The following is a 22,161-nucleotide window of genomic DNA, read 5'->3' as shown; positions in this document are numbered from 1 at the left end:
CAGTGTCGAGGTAGGTAGAGATGAGTTCAGTGGGGCAGGAGCATGCTGAGACAATGGGTCGGCCAGGGTGGTCAGGCTTGTGGATCTTGGCAAGGAGGTAGAACCGGGCAGTGCGGGGTTCCCGGACTATGAGGTTGGAAGCTGTGGGTGGGAGATCTCCTGAGGTGATGAGGTTCTGTATGGTCTGGGAGATGATGGTTTGGTGATGGGGGGGTGAGGTCATGGTCGAGGGGGCAGTAGGAAGAGGTGTCCTCGAGTTGGCGTTAAGCTTCAGCGGTGTAGAGGTCAGTGCGCCAGACTACCACTGCGCCCCCTTTATCCGCTGGCTTGATGGTGAGGTTGGGATTGGAGCAGAGGGATTGGAGGGCTGAGCGTTGTGAGGGTGAGAGGTTGGAATGGGGGAAGGGGGTAGACAGGTTGAGGCGGTTAATGTCCCGGCGGCAGTTGGAAATGAAGAGGTCGAGGGCAGGTAATAGGCCAGCGCGGGGTGTCCAGGTGGATGCAGTGTGTTGGAGGTGGGCGAAGGAGTCCTCGGAAGGTGGGCGGGAGTCCTGATTGTGAAAGTAAGCTCGGAGGCGGAGGCAACAGAAGAATTGTTCGACGTCACGGCGTGTATTAAATTCATTGATGCGTGGACGGAGGGGGAATGAAGGTGAGACCTTTGCTGAGGACTGATCGTTCGTCCTCAGTGAGGGGGAGGTCTGGAGGGATGGTGAAAACTCGGCAAGGCTGGGAGCTGGGATCTGGTGTGGGTGTGGGGCTGGGAGTGGGGGCGGAGCCTGTAACTGGAGTGGGTATGGTGGTGGGGGTGAATGGGGGTTGAGTCATGAGCAGGGGTAGTGTTCCCCTCGGGGTTCTGGGGGGTGGGGATAGTGACAGTGGGGTCTGTGGGGGGCGTATCAGCAGAATGCAGGTGAGTGGCGCTGGTGGGGGCGGAGGTGGTGGTGACCACGACAGTAGGGGTGGCAGAGGTCACTGAGCATGTGGCATCAGCGATGATGTGAGGGCCGGAAGTGATGTCATGTGTGATGCATGAGGAATTGTGAGGGGTGGAAGTGGTTGTGGGTGTGGCCATGTTGGGGGTGGAAGTGACATCATCAATCAGCGTGGGGGTGGCAGCTGCATCAGCCGCATGGCTAATGCGTCTGAGTAGTTTCTGAGGCCAGGGGAATCTTCTGGAATATTTGAGGAGCGCTGGTTAGTTAGAGTTTGGCGTCAAAATCTCCTCTGAGACATGGGAAGATATTTGGGAGAACGTGGGAAAGATCTCAATTTGCGATAGGTCTCATGCTTTACAGTTGAAGATTTTCCACAGGATCCACTTGGCTCCAGATTGTTCATCAAAATTTAAAGTGGGAGTATCTTCAACATGTCCCACATGCAAAGCGAGTACGGGCACACTTACTCATTACCTCTGGTCCTGCTGTAGACTCCGGACATACTGGAGTGCTGTAGTGTAATCGAGAAGATCCTGGGGACAAGGGTGCAGATGGACCTGATTTCTCTTCTTCTTGGCCTGCCCAGTGTATTCCCTGTGGATGCACATAAGAAAAGACTTTTGTCCTGGGTTGGGTGTCTGAAAATCTTCCAGGTTTAACGGGTTGGTGTAAGATTGTTATGGAGCATTTCTCTTTGGATTTTCTTACAAGGATGGTGCATCATAAAACTAAGAATTTTTATAAGACATGGCAGCCCATTTTGGACTACCTGGACACAGACCTGTCTGAAAATGTGTTGCTGGAAAGGCGCAGCAGGTCAGGCAACATCCAGGGAACAGGAGAATCGACGTTTCGGGCATAAGCCCTTCTTCAGGAATGAGACCTGTCTGCCAAACTAGTAAGGCATTTTATATAGCCGTTAATGATTAATACCCAGAGAGGGGGATCTGCGAAGGTATGAATATGTGTAAATTAATGCTCTCGGTGGCTGAGTGCCAGTGTTCTGTCTCACTGAGCCCTATTATTTATTATTATTTATTATTAGTTGGTTGTTATTTGTTATTATTTATTTATATATTTAGTTGTCTTTTATATATAATTTATACATTTGTACATTAATGCAGTTTGGTTTTTTCTTGTTCTTTGTAATGTTTTGAATTATATTGTTTTGTATTTGTTGTAATATCAGAATCCATTTTTAATAAAAATATATTTTTTAAAAATATACTGTATTAAGAGTCGTTCAAAGAGATCTGGTTCAACAGCAATCATCTTCCTTCACAGGTTTTCAAATTCGCAGGTTTCACAACTTTCCAGGTTGCTTTTATGGAAAAAAGGATAGACTGGGCTTTGAACTTAACACACAGGGTCTTGACAATGTGAACGTGGAAAGGATGTGTTCTTTTGTCGGAGCATCTCGAAGTAAGGATTACTGTTTGAACCAGGGGGCCATGTCTTTTGTGGAGACATTGAGAATAAGATTCTCTGTTATGTGTTTTTGGAACTCATATTCAAAGGCTGGAGAAAGCGGAGTATTTGGGGTACTTTGTTTAAGGGACAGGTAAATTCTGAATGAGAAAGAGAGTGAATTATTATTGGAGGTAATGTGGAATTGGAGGTTTTTGGAATGTGGAGTTGGGGTTGCAGTCCGATCAACAATCTTATTAAATAAAGCAGGCTTGAAGCAGCTGAGTGATCTCTGCAGCACCTCACTTGTACATTTTGCCACCTGCATTTTTCTGGACACCACAGCTTCTAAATCTGCCTTTCTGTTGTTCATATCAACCTATTTCCTACATTTTGCACACCTGCGATATTTCTGTCCATCCATTTAAACCTGTTTCTTTGTAACCTAAATAACCTCAACCTTTCCAGATTTAAAAAAAATCTCATGTCACTTTTAGTTATTTTCATCACTGATCTTAAATCCACACCTTCTGGTTTCAGATCTTCCTGCTACTTATCAAACCCCTTTATGATTTTAAACACATCATTTCTCCTCAAAACCTTCACATTTTGAGGAAAACAATACACATTTCCCTAGTCACCACACTACTGGATTTGTTGAGATATGACAATAGACAATAGGTGCAGGAGTAGGCCATTCAGCCCTTCGAGCCTGCACCTCCATTCAATATAATCATGGCTGATCATTCCTAATCAGTATCCTGTTCCTGCCTTATCTCCATAACCCTTGATTCCACTATCTTTGAGAGCTCTATCCAAGAGCTCTCAAATCTATATGGGAAGAGGTTTGTATACATCCCTTTTGCATTTAGTTAATAGATGTTTGAACAGTGGCACACTGTAAGCCATTTACAAGAGGGAATAATGAGAGCTTGTGAGAAAAGGGAGATTTCCAATTACATATGGGTGGGTGATAGTAACCTGGAAGCTGCATTCATAGTGTGTTTTGGGACAATTTCTAAGACCACATACTCAAGCCAAGCAGAGCAAGTCATTCTAGATCTGGCAATGTAAGTAAGACGAGAATTGATTAATGATATTGTAACTATAATGCCCTTGAATAGTGTAATGGGGTAATGTATCGGTAATACAGAGGCCAATGATAATACACTGGGATCAGGGTTCAAATTCCATCCTGATACCTCATGGAATTTAAATTAGTAAAATCTGGTATTAGAAAACCATTCTTAGTAATGATGACAATGAAGACATAATGTTGTAAAACTACATTAGGCCCACTAATGCCTTGAGGGAAGGAAATCTACCATCCTTTACCTGGCCTACATGTAACTCCAGACCCACAGCATCATGGTTGGCCCCTAACTGCCCTCTGAAATAGCCTATCAAGCCAATCAGTTCAAGGGCAGTTAGAAATGGGCAACAAATTCTAGCCTTACTAGTGACACCCACCACATGCTATGAAAGATTAAAAAAAGGGTTGAATTTTGTGTTCAGATTTAGGGAGAGAAGCATGGCACAATGATTGGATGGGTGGTTGACGATGAAGAAGATCAAAGTGAGATTGCTGGATGCTGTTTGCTTTAAATAATATTCATTCATGGTTTATGTGTGGTGCTTGTTTGACCAGCATCTATTGCACATCCCTAGTTGCCCCTGAGGGAGGGAATTCCAGGATTTTGACCCAGTGACAGTGAAGGAACGGTGATATATTTCCAAGTCAGGATGGTGAGTGGCTTGGAGGGGAATCTGTAGGGGGTGGTGTTCCCATGTATCTGCTGTCCTTGTCTTTTCTGGATGGAAGTAGTTGTCGGTTTGGAAGGTGCTGTCTGTGGAGTATTGGTGAATTTCTGCAGTGCTACTGAGCAGTGTTGGAAGGAGTGGATGTTTGTGGACATGGTGCCATTCAAGTGGGCTGCTTTGTCCTGGGCATAGTCTCAAGTGTCATTGGAGCTGTCCCCACCCAGGCAAATGGGGAGTATTCCATCACACTCCTGACTTGTGCCTTATAGATGGTGGACGAGCTTTGGGGAGTCAGGAGGTGAGTTACTCCCTGCAAATTCCTAGCCTCTGACCTGCTCTTGTAGCTACTACTTTTATGTGACAAGTCCAGTTGGGTTTCTGGTCAAAGTTTAACTCCACGCTGTTGATAGTGGGGGTCTCATTGATAGTTACACCATTGAATATCAAAGGGCAATGGGTTAGATTCTCACTTGTTGGAGATGGCCATTGCCTGCCATTTGTGTGGTGCACATAAGCCTGTTACACCTCAGCCCAAGCCTGAGTATAGTCCATGTTTTGCTACATTGGGCATGGACAGCTTCAGCATCTGAGGAACTACAGGTGGCACTTTCGACCTTGTGGATGAAGCAGCTGACAATGGTTGGGCCTCAGACACCACTGAAAAACTCATGCAGAGACTGATCTCCATAAAATCCCTACAGTGTGTATACAGATCATTTGTCCCAGGAAGTCCACACTGACCCTCTGAAGAGCATCCCACCCAGACTCACCCCACTACCCTATCCCTATAATCCAACATTTCCCATGGCTCCACCCACCACAGGCATCTTCCTACGTGCCAGGTATGATCAATGGAAAGCTTTCCCCTGATTCCCATTTCCTCCAGTCTACCAGGGCCTATTGATGCCACACTCAGTGAAATGCAGCCTTGATGTCAAGGGCTGTCCCTCTCCCCTCCCCTCTGGAATTCAGCTCTTTTTTCCATGTTTGACCCAAGGCTGGAATGAGGTCAGGAGCTGAGTGACCCTGGGGGAACCCAAACTGGGGGTCACTGAGCAGGTTATTGCTGAGCAGGTGCTGCTTGATAGCCCTGTTGATGACAGCTTCCATCATTTTACTGATAATCAAGAGTAGACTGATGGGACAGTAATTGGCTGGTTGGATTTGTCTTGCTTTTTGAAATGCAGGACATACTTGGGCAATTTTCCACATTGTCGGATAGATGCCAGTGTTGAAACTGTACTGGAACAGCTTGGCCAGGGAAGCGTCAAGTTCTGGAGCACAAGCCTTTAGTACTATTAGTGAATATTGTCAGGGCCCATAGTCTTTGCAATATTCAGTGTCTCCAACCATTTCTTGATGTCATAGGGAGTGAATGGAATTGCCTGAAGACTGGTATCTGTGATGCTGGGGACCACTGGAGGAGGCCGAGATGGATCATCCACTCAGCAATTCTAGATAAAAATTTATTGCAAATGCTCCAGTGTTATCTTTTGCACTGGGGTCCTGGGCTCCCTATCATTGAAGATGGTGATGTTTGTGGAGCTTCCTACTCCAGTGAGTTGTTTATTTGTCCACCACCATTCACGATTGGATGTGGCAGGACTGCAGAGCTTAGGTCTGATTTGGTGGTTATGGGATCACTTAGCTCTGTCTGTCACTTGCTGCTCATGCTGTTGGGCAAACAAATAGTCTTACCAGGCCATGAGGTGACAGATTGTGCTGGAGTACAGTTCTGCTGCTGTTGATGGCCCACAGCGCCTCATAGATGCCCAGTCTGGAGTTGCTAGATGGGTTCAACGTCAGTACCATTTAGCATGGTGACAGTGCCACACAACACAATGGAGGTTATTCTAGGACCTGAAGTGGACATTGAGATCCCCCACCTAGAGTATATTCTTGTACCCTCACAACTTTCAGTGCTTCCTCCGAGTGTTACTCAACATGGGGTGGCAGAGGTGGGAAACAGCAGGAGGGTATCTTATACCTTATTTAGCGGATTAAAACAGGAAGGATATGAAAAAACTCACAAGTGAAATCAGATAAGAGTCAACATGATTCTGTGAAAGGAAAAGCAAACTAGGACTGATTTATTTGTGTTCTTTGGGGAATTAGTGTGCAATGTGGATAAAAGGAGAGTTACATATCAGTAAGATAAAGAACAACGTTTCAACCTGGAGTTTATACTCTCTTCCTCTATTTAAGCCAATGCAAGTAAAAAAAATAAAAAAAATTTAAACAGTTTTTTTAAACTTATCCTGTCACCTTCAGAATTATGAACTCAGGCACCCAGTTTTTGTTTCTGTTTCAGCAGCCCAGTTAAATTTGAAGTTAATTTTGCCTCTGCTCATACTCCTTAAAAAGTGTCTGTCCAGCACGTGGATGGCAGCTCACCATCGCTTTCTCCCAGTCACAACCTGGGAATAAATTGGACAGATGTTTTCCTGCCTCTGAACACGCTGACAGACAACATCATTGGTCAGGAGACCTGGGTTCACAGTTCACTGTTGGCCCTCTCCTTCCCTTCCCTTCTCTCCTCAGTGTAATCACAGCAACTCTTTTCTCCTTGTGAATGTCAGGGTCACTCCCTCTCTGTCAAGGTCACAGAGTTTCACTCACAATATTGCCAGCAATCACAGTGTCATGTGAAACCATTGTGTGCTGCCTTTGCTGATAGACAAGGTCATTCACAGCAACTTCCAATCTTGCCTTAAAGGAACAATCAAGTCACTGATGCACACTGCATTTACCCAACAACTCGGAACTCACAAAAGCTATTGTAAAAACATCCTGAATCTTAATTAGGTGCAATGGTGTTGTTGGATAGGCACCTTTCAAATAACCTTGAGATGGACTGGCTGATCCAAAACACATATGTTACAGACTTTGTAATAAGATTAACAGAACATTTGTGTAACCCTAATATTACTTCTGTATTCTTGCTGTATGACCAAACATAACTCAATGCATTAACAAAGTCGTACCACATTTTATCATGATTCTGTTTTAAGATAGGCTTCCCCAGTTGTTCACAAATTGCACTGTCCCTGTCAGTGTAACTTGACAACACGTAGCCTGACAAAGGTCAGTGAGGCAGCTGCTCTCTGCTCAGTCTCCATCTTACTCAGCATCCCTCTGTCTTACACAGTTTCAACTTGCTGTTCTCCTTGCACAGCACAGTTGCTTCTCGGTTAGAAACTCATGGGTTCAAGCCCTAACCTTCAACCACAACCTGCAGTAAAATAATACCCTGTGATGGAACATTCACAGCTGTTCATTCATAACAAACACAATGAGATTCAAAGCCATGAAAGGCCATCTTGAGACAAAAAACAAAATCTGGTCAAGGAGTGGTGTATAAATGGAAAGAGACAAAGGTCAGAATATTGTTTCAATTTCCAGGGCTCCTCTGAAGAGGCTTTTGTTTATTTTTGGGGGCTACCCTTTCATTAGAACATAGAAAAGTACAGCACAGAACAGGCCCTTTGGCCCACGATGTTGTGCCGAGGATTAATCCTAAAGTAAAAATAACCTAACCGACACATCCCTCAACTCACTGCTATCCATGTGCATGTCCAGCAGTCGCTTAAACGTCCCCAGTGACTCTGCTTCCACCACCACAGCTGGTAATGCATTCCATGCATTCACAACTCTCTGTGTAAAGAACCTACCTCTGACGTCTCCTTTATACCTTCCTCCTAATATCTTCAAACTATGACCCCTCATACTAGACAATCCTGCCCTGGGGAAAAGTCTCTGGGAATTGAACATAGAACATAGAACATTACAGCGCAGTACAGGCCCTTCGGCCCTCGATGTTGCCCGCCCTGTCATACTAATCTGAAGCCCATCCCACCTACACTATTCCATGTACATCCATTTGCCTGTCCAATGACGACTTAAATGTACTTAAACTTGGCGAATCTACTACCAATGCAGGCAAAGCATTCCATACCCTTACTACTCTCTATCTATTTCCTCTCATTATTTTGTACACCTCGATCAGGTCACCTCTCTTCCTCCTTCTCTCCAGAGAGAAAAGTCCGAGCTTATTCAACCTTCCTTCATAAAACAAGCCCTCCAGTCCAGGCAGCATCCTGGTAAACCTTCTTTGCACCCTCTACAAAGCCTCTGTATCTATCCTATAGTAGGGCGACCAGAACTGGGCACAATATTCCAAGTGTGGTCTCACCAGGGACTTGTAGAGCTGCAGCAAAACCTTGCGGCTCTTAAACTCGATCTCCCTGCTAATGAAAGCCAAAACACCATATTCTTTCTTAACAACCCTATCCACTTGGGTGGCAACTTTGAGGGATCTACGTACTTGCACACCCAGATCCCTTTGTTCCTCCACATTACTAAGAATCCTGTCTTTAATCATATATTCAGCATTCGAGTTCAACCTTCCAAAATGCATCACTTCGCATTTACCCAAGTTGAACTCCATCTGCCATTTCTCAGCCCATCTCTGCATCCTGTCTATGTCATGCTGCAGCCTGCAGTAGCCCTCGATACTGTCAAAAGCCACCTCCAACCTTTGCGTCTTCTGCAAATTTACTAACCCACACCTCAACCTCCTCATCCAAGTCATTTATAAAAACTACAAAGAGCAGAGGCTCAAGAACAGACCCCTGCAGGACCCCACTCAACACTGACCTCCAGGCAGAATACCTTCCATCTACAACCACTTTCAGCCTTCTGTCAGCCAGCCAATTCTGAATCCAGACAGCCAAATCTCCCTGTATCCCATACTTCCTGACTTTATGAGCTTACCATGGGGAACCCTATCAAATGACTTGCTGAAGTCCATATACACCACATCCACTGCTCGACCTTCGTCGACCGGTCTTGTCACCTCCTCAAAGAACTCAATAAGATTAGTGAGGCATGACCTGCCCCTCACAAAGCCATGCTGACTGCCTTTAATCACACTATGTTTTTCCAAATAGTCATAAATCCTATCCCTCAGAATTCTTTCCAAAGCTTTGCTGACCACAGACGTAAGACTGACTTGTCTGTAATTGCCAGGGATTTCCCTATTACCCTTCTTCGAAAGAGGAACAACATTTGCCCCCTTCCAATCCTCTGGTATGACTCCCATAGAGAGTGAGGAGGCAAATATCCTCGCTAGCGGCTTAGCAACCTCCTTTCTCACTTCCCGGAGCAGCCTAGGATAAATCTGGTCTGGCCATAGGGACTTATCAATCCTAATGTTTTCCAAAATTTCCAGCACATCAACTTCATCAATCTTGATCGGGTCAAGATCGTATCCCAGCTCGTCAAAGTTCTCACTCTCACTAGATCAATTAGGTAATGCTGACATGTGGTAACAGTGTATTTATAATCTGTATTTGTGGTGATACACAAGGTATCTGAACATTCCCCACAGAAGCAGAATGAGAAGAATTTGTTAATATCATCAATAATAATCAAATCTTCATTAAATGCAAAGTCACAACACATAAAGATAGGAGTGTAGTGGTAATGTCAAGGTAACGTTCTGATGGCATGAATTAAAATTTAAGTTGATGAAATTTGAATTCATTAAAAAAGACTAGAATAAAAAGCTAATCTAATGATGACCATATGACCACTGTTGAACTTCGTAAAAACCCATCTAGTTCACTAATGTCCTTTATGGAAGCAAACTGATGTCACCTGACCCGGCCTACATGTGAGTCCAGACCCACAGCAATATGGTTAAATCTTAACTGCCCTCTGGGTAATTGGGGATGGGTAATAAATGCTGGTCTGGTCAGCCATGCCCACATACAACAAATGAATATTAATAAAAGCATTAATTTCTTGGATATTACAGTATTTAAATTCACAGAATTGTTACAATGCCAAAGGAAGCCTGCTCTGGTTCTTGAAGCATTTTGATTTAGTGCTATAATGACGCAAGGATAGCAAGCCACTTCACTGGATTTGCAACAGAGTGATATTAAAACATGAAATGACTCTGAATTGCTTCATTATTCCCAACCAGAGTTTACAAATAACAGATCCTGGACACCAAGTTTATAACTTAAACAAAAAACATAAACAATTTGCTGTTAAGAATATAACTTCAGCAGAACACAGTGTTGCAAAGTTGAGTAGAGTAATTGTAGATTGGGAGGCAGGAAGTTAGAATTTGGTGTGTGCAAAATGCTAGCAGGGGAGAGGGGGTCGAAGCATTGCATGGTGTTTTTCTGTGCTTAGAGATTAAAATGGATGTCTGTGAGCAGCAGGTTGGAGGTTTGCAAGTACACAGAGAGCACCCGAGCTGAAGCATTTTGTATCGAAAGGCCGTACTGTTAGCAGGCCCAAGCAGCAGTTTTTAACCAAGGCAACAGGCTTCTGAATTTAGCTAATCAATTTGAACCAGGCACTTAGGTACCAAAAACTTCTTCAGTTTAAATCTGATGGTTTTGGCAACGTAGGACCAAACCTATTGTAAGAAATATTGTGATGTCATAATGGGTATAAAAGTAAAGGGCATGTGGACAGAGCACCGTCCTGTCCCCCTTAGTCCAAGTAGTTTGGCGCACCGACCTTTACACCGCTGAGGCCAAACGCCAGCTCGCGGACACCTCCTCCTACTGCCCCCTTGACCATGACCCCACCTCCCACCACCAAACCATCATCTCCCAGACCGTCCATAACCTCATCACCTCGGGGGATCTCCCATCCACCGCCTCCAACCTCATAGTCCCACAACCCCGCACCGCCCGCTTCTACCTCCTGCCCAAAATCCACAAACCTGACTGCCCCGGCCGACCCATTGTCTCAGCCTGCTCCTGCCCCACCGAACTCATCTCGGCATACCTCGACACCGTCCTGTCCCCCTTAGTCCAAGAACTCCCCACCTACGTTCGGGACACCACCCATGCCCTCCACCTGCTCCATGATTTTCGCTTCCCCGGTCCCCAGCGCCTTATCTTCACCATGGACATCCAGTCCCTGTACACCTCCATCCCCCATCACGAAGGCCTCAAAGCCCTCCGCTTCTTCGTTTCCCGCCGTACCGACCAGTACCCTTCCACTGACACCCTCCTTCGACTGACTGAACTGGTCCTCACCCTGAACAACTTCTCTTTCCAATCCTCCCACTTCCTCCAAACCAAAGGAGTAGCCATGGGCACCCGCATGGGCCCCAGCTATGCCTGCCTCTTCGTAGGATATGTGGAACAATCCATCTTCCGCAACTACACTGGCACCACCCCCCACCTTTTCCTCCGCTACATCGATGACTGCATCGGCGCCGCCTCGTGCTCCCACGAGGAGGTTGAACAGTTCATCCACTTCACCAACACCTTCCACCCCGACCTCAAATTCACCTGGACCGTCTCAGATTCCTCCCTCCCCTTCCTCGACCTTTCTATTTCTATCTCAGGCGACCGAATCAACACGGACATCTACTACAAACCGACCGACTCCCACAGCTACCTGGACTACACCTCCTCCCACCCTGCCCCCTGTAAAAACGCCATCCCATTCTCCCAATTCCTTCGACTCCGCCGCATCTGCTCCCAGGAGGATCAGTTCCAAAACCGTACAACCCAGATGGCCTCCTTCTTCAAGGACCGCAATTTCCCCCCCGACGTTGTCGACGATGCCCTCCACCGCATCTCTTCCACTTCCCGCTCCTCCGCCCTTGAGCCCCGCCCCTCCAACTGCCACCAGGACAGAACCCCACTGGTCCTCACCTACCAATCTCCATGTACAGCGCATCATCCACCGTCATTTCCGCCACCTCCAAACGGACCCCACCACCAGGGATATATTTCCCTCCCCTCCCCTATCAGCATTCCGTAAAGACCACTCCCTCCGTGACTCCCTCGTCAGATCCACACCCCCCAACCAACCCAACCTCCACTCCCAGCACCTTCCCCTGCAACCGCAGGAGCTGCAAGACTTGCGCCCACACCTCCCCCCTCACCTCCCTCCAAGGCCCCAAAGGAAACTTCCATATCCGCCACAGATTCACCTGCACCTCCACACACATCATCTATTGCATCCTCTGCACCCGATGTGGCCTCCTCTATATTGGGGAGACAGGCCGGCTACTTGCGGAGCATTTCAGAGAACACCTCTGGGACACCCGGACCAACCAACCCAACCACCCCGTGGCTCAACACTTCAACTCCTCCTCCCACTCCACCAAGGATATGCAGGTCTTTGACTCCTCCATTGCCAGACCACAACAACACGACGGTTGGAGGAAGAGCGCCTCATCTTCCGCCTAGGAACCCTCCAACCACAAGGGATGAACTCGGATTTCACCAGTTTCCCCATTTCCCCTCCCCCCACCTTGTCTCAGTCAAATCCATTGAATTCAGCACCGCCTTCCTAACCTGCAATCTTCTTCCTGACCTCTCCGCCCCCACCCCAGTCTGACCTATCACCCTCACCTTGACCTCTTTTCACCTATCACATTTCCGATGCCCCTCCCCCAAGTCCCTCCTCCCTACCTTTTATCTTAGCCTGCTGGACAAACTTTCCTCATTCCTGAAGAAGGGCTTATGCCCGAAACGTCGATTCTCCTGTTCCCTGGATGCTGCCTGACCTGCTGCGCTTTTCCAGCAACACATTTTCAGTTCTGATCTCCAGCATCTGCAGACCTCACTTTCTCCTTAACTGCCATCCACCAGAGTGAACAGCCCTCAGCTCATCAGAGAGAGAGAAATTCATTCTCACAGTCATCCAGGTATTAGAGAAAGCGCCATCTGAATAATAATGGTAGCAATGATGAAGAATCAGAACAAAAGGCATTCCTGACAGAAGACTCAACAGAAGAAGGCACAGAACATTCTGGAAGAAATGTAATCTGGCTATAATTTTGTGAGAGATTAAATTCTGGTTTTTTTTGTATATGAGTTGGACTTGTATTTATTGGAACAGCATACTGTTAGAATCTTGTTTTATTTGGGAATAGTTAGAAGGGATTTATTCGGTTTAGTATCGGTTGAGTTAATTTGTTCACTGTTAGAGTTAGATTAATTATTATTTGTTGATTTTAAATTGAGTGTCAGGGATTAATTTTTTTGAACAACTAGAAGTTGCTGAAAAGCAGGTTACACCACTTTTCACACTTTTTTGTACAGATTATAGGTCAAGGTGCTGCTGTTTGGGTGTTTCAGGTTTAGTTTTCAGAGGGGGGTCTACTTCCGCTTTATAATGACAGATAAGTGACAAAGTAATCTAATTAATATCTATGATTTCAGCCCAATTATCTTTGGATATTAACTCCCACTTGCCGCTGGATTCCTTGCCTCTGCTGCTCTTACTGACTTTCAAATGGATTGGAGAGGAGCCCTGAGGGTGGTGAGGGGTTGGTAGATGCCAGGTCCCAATGCCTGTAGATGATGGGTCTGTGTGAGACTTGTGCCTGTAGATCTTACCCCAAGGTGCTGCTTAGTTATAAGCAACATGAGGGCCTTTCAAATCAAGTGGTGAGCTGTGTCCACTCTGGTGCCGATTTCTCAGTGTCGAGCTTATTCAGTGAGTTTGGGGAGATCAGCAGCTGAATGTTACTGGGTCGAGCTGAGCCATTCACAAGGTGTTTCGCAACGATCAGTCCCCCCCAGCTCACTGCTGCTTGCTGCAGAACTCCTCGCTACTTGTGGAAATGATAAAAAAAGAGAATGAGTGGAGATGCTCCCACCATCAGGTCAGGAACAAGGGGGTGTCGTTTTAAAGTGAAAGGCAGAAGCTTTCGAGGGGACTGGAGGAAAACAGTTTTCACCCAGACAGTGGTAGGGGTGTGGAATGCATTGCCTGGGAGGGGAGTTAGGGTAGGAAACCTCACAACCTTAACATTCAAGGATACGGAACTTGCATAGGAAAGTGGCACTAGTGCAGGGAATAGTATATTTTGTATTGGTACAGACTTAATGAGTTGAAGGGCCTCTCCTGTAATGTACAATTCTATGGGCCTTACTAGAATTCTTGCCTGTTTCTGCCATAAAATCCCACCATAGCCCACGTCCCTCGAACCCTATAAAGATTCTGCCCAGTGTTAGTGCTTTGAATCTGATACAACTCTTCTTCAGAATTCAAGAAAAACGTACTGTTTATCATTCACAAGTGTGCAAATTTTAGAGAACAGAATACAGGTTAAATAAAGAGAACAAGAGGTGAGGAGTGTGGAGGCAGATAGAGGCAGGTTGATTGAGTGGGCAAAAAACTGCCAAATGGAGCACAGTGTGGGAAAATGTGAAGTTGTTCACTTCAGCAGAAAAAATAAAAAGCAGACTGTTACTTAAACAGAGAACTCCAATGGGATTCTGAGCTGCAAGGGCACTGAGCTGTAACAAACACAGATAAAGCTGAAGAGACTCTGGGCAGCATCAGTAGAGAGAAAACCGAGTTAAAGTTTGAGTTCAGTAGGACTCTTCCTCAGAATTGCAATAAAGAGAAAAAAAATTTAAATCTATCAACAAGGGAAAACTCTACTAACTGTGATTCAACTAAACTTTAAGTATTACAGCTGTGGAAAGGACGATGGATGAAGACTCGCCATCTGAGGTAGTTTGGGCTGAGGTTAGGAATAGGAAAGGTGAGCTCACCCTGTTAGGAGTTTTTTACAGGCCTCCTAATAGTCCTAGAAACGTAGAAGAAAGGATTGCGAGGATGATTCAAGAGAAGAGTGAAAGTAATAGGGTGGTTGTTATGGGGGACTTTAACTTTCCTGATATTAATTGGGAAAGCTATAGCTCAAGTTCGTTAGATGGGTCAGTGTTTGTCCAATGTGTGCAGGAGGGTTTCCTGACACAATATGTAGATAGGCCAACAAGAGGTGAGGCCATACTGGATTTGGTTCTGGGTAATGAACCAGGCCAGGTGTTAGAATTAGAGGTAGGTGAGCACTTTGGGGACAGTGACCACAATTCGGTGACCTTTACCTCTAGTGATGGAGAGGGATAAGTGTGCACTACAGGGCAAGAGTTATAGATGGGGGCAGGGAAATTATGATGCTGTGAGGCATGACATAGGATGTGTGGCCTGGAAAAGTAAGCTTCAAGGCAAGGGTGTAATTGATATGTGGAGCTTGTTCAAGGAGCAACTATTGAGTGTCCTTGATAAGTATGTGCCCGTCAGGCAGGGAGGAAAGGGTCGTGTGAGGGAGCCGTGGTTTAATAAGGAATTGGAATCCCTTGTTAAATGGAAGAGGGCGGCCTATGTAAAGATGAGGCGTGAAGGTTCAATTGGGGCGATTGAGAGTTATAAGGTAGCCAGGAAGGACCTGAAGAGAGAGCTAAGAGCAGCAAGGAGGGGTCATGAAAGGTCCTTAGTTGGTAGGATTAGGGAAAACCCTAAGGCTTTCTATAGGTATGTCAGGAGTAAAAGAATGACTAGGGTAGGAATAGGTCCAGTCAAGGATAGTAGTGGGAAGTTGCGTGTGGAGGCTGAAGAGATTGGGGAGACACTGAATGAATACTTTTCGTCAGTATTCAATCAGGAACAGGACATTGTTGTCAATGTGAGTACTGAGTCACAATTAAGTAGAATGGATGGCTTTGAGGTATGTAGAGAAGAGGTGTTGGAAATTCTGGAAAGGGTGAAAATAGATAAGTCTCCTGGGCCTGATGGCATTTATCCTAGGATTCTCTGGGAAGCAAGGGAGGAGATTGCAGAGCCATTGGCCTTGATTTTTATGTCCTCGTTGTCTACAGGAGTAGTGCCAGAAGATTGGAGGCTAGCAAATGTGGTTCCCTTGTTCAAGAAGGGGAGTAGGGATAACCCTAGTAACTATAGGCCGGTGAGTCTCACTTCTGTTGTGGGCAAAATCTTAGAGAGAATTGTAAGGGATAGGATTTATGAACATCTGGATAGGAATAATGTGATCAAGGATAGTCAGCATGGTTTTGTGAAGGGCAGGTCGTGCCTCACAAACCTTATTGAATTCTTTGAGAAGGTGACTAAGGAGGTGGACGAGGGGAAAGCAGTAGATGTGGTGTATATGGATTTTAGTAAGGCGTTTGATAAGGTTCCCCATGGTAGACTACTGCAAAAAATACGGAGGTATGGCATTGAGGGTGAGTTGGAGGTTTGGATTAGGAGTTGGCTGGCTGGAAGAAGACAGAGGGTAGTAGTTGATGGCAAAGGTTCATCTTGGAGTGCCGTCACTAGCGGTGTTCCGCAAGGATCTGTTTTGGGACCATTGTTGTTTGTCATTTTTATAAATGACCTGGAGGAGGGGTTAGAAGGTTGGGTGAGCAAGTTTGCGGATGATACGAAAGTCGGAGGAGTTGTAGACAGTGAGGAAGGATGTGGCAGGTTACAGCGGGATATAGATAAGCTGCAGAACTGGGCAGAAAGGTGGCAAATGGAGTTCAATGTAGCTAAGTGTGAGGTGATTCACTTTGGTAAGAGTAATAAAAAGATGGGGTACTGGGCTAACGGTCGGATACTTGGTAGTGTGGATGAGCAGAGGGATCTTGGTGTCCATGTACACAAATCTTTGAAAGTTGCCACCCAGGTAAATAGTGCGGTGAAGAAGGCATATGGCGTACTGGCTTTTATTGGTAGAGGAATTGAGTTCCGGAGTACTGAGGTCATGTTGCAGTTGTATAAGACTCTGGTGCGGCCACATCTGGAGTATTGTGTGCAGTTTTGGTCGCCATACTATAGGAAGGATGTGGAGGCACTGGAACGGGTGCAGAGGAGGTTTACCAGGATGTTGCCTGGTATGGTAGAAAGATCGTATGAGGAAAGGCTGAGGCACTTGGGGTTGTTTTCATTGGAGAAAAGAAGGTTTAGGGGTGACTTGATAGAGGTGTATAAGATGATTAGGGGTTTAGATAGGGTCGACAGTGAGAATCTTTTTCCACGTATGGAGTCAGCTATTACAAGGGGGCATAGCTTTAAATTAAGGGGGGGTAGGTATAGGACAGATGTTAGGGGTAGGTTCTTTACTCAGCGAGTCGTGAGTTCATGGAATGCCCTGCCAGTAGCAGTGGTGGACTCTCCCTCATTATGGGCATTTAAGCGGGCATTGGATAGGCATATGGAGGATTATGGGCTAGTGTAGGTTAGGTGGGCTTGGATCGGCGCAACATCGAGGGCCGAAGGGCCTGTACTGCGCTGTATTCTTCTATGTAAGTCACTGAGGTAATAAGCTGCTAGCAATCAGATATCAGACAAATATGGGATGTCTAATTTCGAGCTGACCAAGTCCAGGAGCTGTTACATACAGCAAAAATGCAATGAATCCAGTTAAATTTAAATCCGAGATTGTTATCCAAAATGCAGTAAATAGGGTTCTAACTGCTTAGCTTTGTATATACAGTGGCTCAGTGGTTAGCACTACTGCCTCACAGCGTCAGGGACCTGGGTTCAATTCCACACTCAGGCGACTGTCTGTGGAGTTTGCATGTTCTCCCAGTGTCTGTGTGAGTTCCCTCTGGATTCTTGCTTTACCTCCTACAGTGTAGGCTTGGTGGATTGGCCGTGTGAAGTTACCCTAGCATCCAGGAATGTTCAGGCTAGGTGGGTTAGCCATGGGAAATGTCAGGCTTAAGGGGATAAGTGGGCCTGGGTGGGATGTTCTACAGAGGGTTGATGCAGACTCGATGGGCCAAGTGGTCTTGATATGCACTGTAGGGATTCTATCTGAGACTCAAAGAGGAGCTTCAGGTGTGGCCTAGTATCTAAATGGGGACTAGGGTGTAATTTCTGCCCAAGGACATTGTGGATTTACCTATAGCCCATGGACTGCAGTGGTTAGAAGGAAGGCAGCTCTCCACCACTTTCTCAAGGGGCAACTAGGGATGGGCAATAAATGCAGAACACATCCCATGAGTTAATGAAAAAAAGAGAATGGGGCTGTGTGTACGACAGCAATGGACAGCATTTGTTGTTGCTGTGCTATTACGCTGGAGAGGGGCTACGGCAGATTGCCAGCAATTGTCTGGGTGCACTGCAGGATCTCAAGGATGGCATGGGCACAAGAGATGCCAATCTGTTTGACATATATTCACTGGGTGGCAAGTTGCTTCAAGGAACAGCTTGTGGTAAGATAGTTCTAGGGTCAGATGAAAGGAATGCCATTGTTCAGGAGCTGGTTACTGCAGCTCATTTGGTAAAATATGAGAAATCTCCCTGGGCCTTGTCACAGAAGCCCCTTCAAAAAAACCCCTGATGCAACTCGTGAAAGAAATGTCACATTCATTCTCTGTTTCTCTCTCCACACTACACTGTGCCAGAGCCGCTGACTTCCCCTTGCATTTTCTGTTTTTTTTATTTCAACGAAGTTGAAATTTTTCATGCAAACACGAGCCAAAAGCAATCAGGAAGCAGAGGACTGACCTCTTGTGACAAGAAGAGGAACTGAACCTTATTGAGTTGTCACTGAAGATATTAAATGCAAGATACTGATCGTTGATTAGAGTCATAGAGATGTACAGCATGGAAATAGACCCTTCACTCCAACCCGTCCATGCCGACTAGATATCCCAACCCAATCTAGTCCCATTTGCCAGCAGCTGGTCCATATTCCTCTAAACTCTTCCTATTAATATACCCATCCAGATGCCTTTTAAATGTTGCAATTGTACCAGCCTCCACCACTTCCTCTGGCAGCTCATTCCATACACGTACCACCCTCTGCGTGAAAAAGTTGCCCCTTAGGTCCCTTTTAAATTTTTCACCTCTCACCCTAAACCTATGCCCTCTAGTTCTGAACTCCCCAACCCCAGGGAAAAGACCTTGTCAGTTTATCCTATCTATGTCCCCCATGATTTTATAAACCTTTACAAGGTCACCCCACAGCCTCCGATGCTCCAGGGTAAACAGCCCCAGCCTATTCAACCTGGCTGGAAGAACACAACAAGTCAGGCAGCATCAGGAGGGACAGGCTGGAGGCTGGGAGAACACAGCGAGCCAGGCAGCATCAAGAGGGGGAGAAGTCAACGTGTTGGGTGTAACCCTTCTTCAGGACTGGGGGGTGGGTGTGGGGGGAGCTGCAGATAAACGGGAGTGACAGGGACAGGGTGGTGAAGTGGGGATAGGTGAAGACTGGTTTAGGGTACGAACTGGTTGGTCAATAGGAGGAATGAATCTGGATGGTGGCTGGGAGGAGTGGCAGTGAGCGGGAGGGACTGGGAAGGGAGTTGGCGGATGGGGTGGGAGGTTATTTGAAATTGGAGAACTCAATGTTGAGTCCTCGGGGCTGTAGGCTGCTCAGGCAGAAGATGAGGTGTTACTGTTTACTGTTTGGTTTGTTATGGCAATGGAGGAGGCTGAGGATGGTCATGTCAGAAAGGGAGTGGGAAGGGGAATTAAAATGGGCGGGGACTGCGAGGTCCGGTCAGCCCCCACGGGCCCAGCTGAGATGCTCGGTGAACCGTTCCCTAAGTTCACGTTTGGTCTCCCCGATGTAGAGAAGACCACATCGGGAGCAGTAAACTGGGTTGGAAGAGAGGCAGGTGAACCTCTGTCCCACCTGGAAGGACTGTTTGGGGCCCTGGATGGAGGTGAGGGGAGTGGTGTACCGGCAGGTTTGCATCTTTTCCAGTTGCAGGGGAAGGTACCTGGAGGCACAGGCTGAAAGCATCAATACAAAGTGAGAATCATAAACTAACAGGAGCAGGGGTAGAGCTAGGTTTGGTGATTAGAACAAACAACAAGAAATGTGGAGCTATAACAGAAGAATGGACCTCAGGAATGACCGGGGAATAGTCAATACATGGTTTGGATGTGACTCAAAGTATGTGAAGAATCGTCAAAGAACAGTACAGCACAGTACAGGCCCTCCGGACCCTGATGTTGTGCTGACCTTTTATCCTACTCTAAGATCAAACTAACTTACATACTCTTCAATTTACTATCATTCACGTGCCTATCAAAGAGTCACTTAAATGTCCCTGATGTATCTGAATCTACCACTTACTGGGAGTCCATTCCAAGCCTGCACTGACACATGATGCCTTTTTAAACTAAAAACCTTTTGCTTCTATGTGGTCCACACCCCGCTGTTACCTGCTTATTCAGATGTCTGTCAAGATGCCTCTTAGATGTTGCTATTGCATCCACCTCCACCACCTCCTCTGGCAGTGCATTCCATGTACTTACCACCATCTGTGCCAAAAAACCTGCCTCTCCCATCTCCTTTAAACACTCCCCCTGTTACCTATGTCCCCTAATAATTGATATTCCAATTCTGGGAAAAAGACTCTGACTGTCCATTCTATCCAGCCTCTCGTAATTTTGTAAACCTCTATCAATTACCCCTCAACCATCAACATTCAAATGAAAACAAACCAAATTTGTCCAATCTTTCCTCTTGGTTAATACCCTCCAAACCAGGCAACATCCTGGTAAACCATTTCAGTATCCTCTCCAAAGCCTCCACATTCATCTGGTAATGTGGTGACCAGACTGTCCACAATATTCCACATGCAGTCGAAGTTCGACACAGCTACAACATGACTTGCCAATTTTTATACTTTATGCCCCAATCAGTTAAGGCAAGCATGCCACATGCTTTCTGAATCACCTTGTGTTGCCACTTTCAGGGAGCTGTGGGCCTGTATGCCTAGATCCCTCTGTATGTTGATACTTCTGAAGGTTTTTCCACTTATTGTATAGTTTCCTCCTGCATTAGATCTCCTCAAACTTATTAATTCGACCATATGCATTCTCCTCCATATCATTTATATATATTACAAACAACAGGGGTCCCAGCACTGATCCCTGTGGAACACCACTGGTCACAGAGCTTCAGCCAGAAAAACATCCTTCCACTGCTACACTCTATCTTGTATGACAACCATCAGGTACTGGGGACTGGTCTACCTTAATGCTGTTTAAAACACCCACCACCACCTTTCTTTATAATCAACATGCCGTAGGATATCGATACACCCATCTCTAGACTCACCTTCCACCATGTCCTCCTCCTTCATGAACTCTGATGCAAAGTACTTGTTAAGGACCTTGCCCACTTCCTTCGGCTCCACACATAAATTCCCTTCTTTTTCCTAAACAAAATAATCAGATTATTGAAATCCCGTACAACATCAATGTTTTGGAAGGAGAATGTAGTGATACTGATCAGACAAAGGCTCAGAACAAGCAGCTTCAGGCCAGTAACAAAGATTTTATTCTCTGACTCAGTCACAGTTACAGTGTCAAGAGTGTGGTGCTGGAAAAGTACAGCAGGTCAGGCAGCATCAGAGGAGCAGGAAAATCGACATTTCGGGCAAAAGCCCTTCATCAGGAAAGACGCTGGGAGCCTAGGGGGTGGAGAGATAAATGGGAGGGGAGTGGGGCTGGGGAGAAGGTAGCTGTGAGTGCAATAGGTGGATGGGGGTGGGGATGAAGGTGATAGGTCAGAAAGGAGGGTGGAGCGAATAGGTGGGAAGGGAGATTGGCAGGTGGGACAGGTCATGAGGATGGTGCTGAGCTGGAAGGTTGGGACTGGAATAAGGTGGGGAGAGGGGAAATCAGGAAATTGGTGAAGTCCACATTGATGCTGTGTGGTTGGAGGGTCCTGAGGCAGAAGATGAGGCATTCTTCCTCCAGGCATCGGGTGGTGAGGGACCGCGATGGAGGAGGCCCAGGACCTCCATGTCCTCGGCAGAGTGGGAGGGGAAGTTGAAATGTTGGGCCATGGGGCGGTGTGGTTGATTGGTGCAGGTGTCCCGGAGATGTTCCCTAAAGCGCTCTGCTCGGAGGCGCCCAGTCTCCCCAATGTAGAGGAGACCGCATCAGGAGCAACGGATACAATAAATGATATTAGTGAATGTGCAGGTGAAACTTTGATGGATGTGGAAGGCTCCTTTAGGGCCTTGGATTGAGGTGAGGGAGGAGGTGTGGGCGCAGGGTTTGCAGTTCCTGCAGTGGCAGGGGAAGGTGCCAGGATGGGAGGGTGGGTTGTAGGGGGGGTGTGGACCTGACCAGGTAGTCACGGAGGGAACGGTCTTTGTAGAAGGCGGAAAGGGGTGGGGAGGGAAATATATTCCTGGTGGTGGGGTCTTTTTTGTAGGTGGCAGAAATGGCGGAGGATGATGCGATGTATATAGAGGTTGGTGGGGTGGAAGGTGAAGACCAGGGGGGTTCTGTCCTT

General features: G+C 46.4%; 1 long non-coding RNA gene across 3 annotated transcripts in view; it reads right to left on the bottom strand.

Annotated features, from left to right (window-relative positions):
- The window catches only part of LOC122557449 (uncharacterized), a 77,883-nt gene that overhangs the window by 6,000 nt on the left and 49,722 nt on the right, over positions 1-22,161 (bottom strand). For 2 of the 3 annotated variants that reach the window (XR_015758606.1, XR_015758605.1), the window contains exons 2-3: positions 20,974-21,073; positions 1,413-1,532 (exon numbers count right to left, since the gene is read on the bottom strand). This is a non-coding gene — a long non-coding RNA (uncharacterized LOC122557449). Of the gene's footprint in view, positions 1-1,405; positions 1,533-20,973; positions 21,074-22,161 lie in introns of all 3 variants that reach the window. The other variant, XR_015758607.1, reaches the window with a different exon arrangement.

Source organism: Chiloscyllium plagiosum, unplaced genomic scaffold, assembly GCF_037043375.1.
Source record: "Chiloscyllium plagiosum isolate Xiang-an unplaced genomic scaffold, Cpla_swu_hap1 HiC_scaffold_11, whole genome shotgun sequence".
Lineage (NCBI taxonomy): Eukaryota > Metazoa > Chordata > Chondrichthyes > Orectolobiformes > Hemiscylliidae > Chiloscyllium > Chiloscyllium plagiosum.
The sequence above is the reverse complement of the archived record's forward strand: the minus strand, read 5'-3'. Positions and strand labels throughout refer to the sequence as shown.